We start from the raw sequence: 1,644 nt of genomic DNA on the forward strand, positions 1-1,644 counted from the left end.
GTACAAATGAGGAAAACAACTTGCAGTTACCAAAATGTCTGACTTCTCTCTGCCCTTGCATGTGCTTGAGTGACAAGACAAAATGACACAGGGAATTAAAGAATCAGATTTTGAAGAAACCTTATTGATCTGAAAATGGTCAATGTGGCGGTAATGACAGCAACTTTAAGGGACAGACATATTGTAGTAAAAATAAAAGACAGAATTTGAAATGTTTGGATATACCATGATACAAAACCTGTATGTACCTTTCAGCATTAATGGTGCCTTCACAAATGTGTATGTTACCCATGCCATTGCCACTTACACAGCCCCATACCATCACAGATGCTGGCTTTTGAACTCTGTGTCCATAACAATCCGGATGGTTCTTTTCCTCTTTGGCCCGGAGGACATGACGTTCACAATTTCCCAAAACAATTTGAAATGTAGACTCGTCGGACCACAGAACACTTTTCCACTTTGCACCAGTCCATCTTAGATGAGCTCGGGCCCAGAGAAGCCGGCGGCGTTTCAGGGTGTTGTTGATAAATGGCTTTTGCTTTGCATAGTAGAGTTTCAAGTTGCACTTATGGATGTAGCGCCGAACTGTATTTACTGACATTGGTTGTCTGAAGTGTTCCTTTTGATGATATTATGGACCATTGATGATGAAATCCCTAAATTCCTTGCATACTTGAGGAACATTTTCCTTAAACTGTTTGACTATTTTCTCACACGTGGTGTTTGATGAGCATTCCTTAACTTTCTCAGTGTTTTTGCCACCTGTCCCAGCTTTTTTTGGAACATGTTGCAGTCATAAAATTCTAAGTTAATGATTATTTGCTAAAAACAATCAAGTTTATCAGTTTGAACATGAAATATTTTGTCTTTGTAGTGTATTCAATTAAATATAGGCTGAAGATGATTTGCAAATCATCAATCAATATTCTGTTTTTATTTATGTTTAACACAACGTCCCAACTTTATTGGAATTGGGGTTGTACATCAAGGACACAAAAAGGCCCGTAATCAAATACACCCATATACTATTTTGATCCTCCCCTTTCACCTGGTATCTTTCTTCTTGAACCACACTTTTTCTTTTTATGTATTCCTACATTTGTAATCTCTCATATATACAGTATTTTTTGAAGGGGGAAAAAAAACTTGGCATATAAAAAAGTGCTCTGAAAAAGAGGCACCATTAAAACCAGTTACACAGACATCCAACCATCCATCTTTGTACCGCTTCTCCTCACTAGGGTCGCAGGCGTGCTGAGGCCTATCCCAACTATTTTTGCATGAGAGGCGGGACTGGCTGCCAGCCAATCGCAGGGCTTAATATATAATAATATATAAACAAACAACCATTCACACTCACATTCACACCTACGGGCAATTCATTCTTCAATCAACCTACCATGGATGTTTTTGGGATGTGGGAGGAGAAAACCCACGCAGGCACGGGGAGAACATGCAAACTCCACACAGGTGAGGCCAGATTTGAACCCGGGTCCCCAGAACTGTGAGGCAGATGTGCTAACCAGTTTCGGACCGTGTCGCCTTACATAGATTTAAGGCTTGTAATTAATTTCAAACTAAAGTTTAAAAAAGTATTGAAAAAAAAATATGCATTGTAATCAATAAAACACAAAACAACCA

Source organism: Phycodurus eques, chromosome 15 (assembly GCF_024500275.1).
Source record: "Phycodurus eques isolate BA_2022a chromosome 15, UOR_Pequ_1.1, whole genome shotgun sequence".
Lineage (NCBI taxonomy): Eukaryota > Metazoa > Chordata > Actinopteri > Syngnathiformes > Syngnathidae > Phycodurus > Phycodurus eques.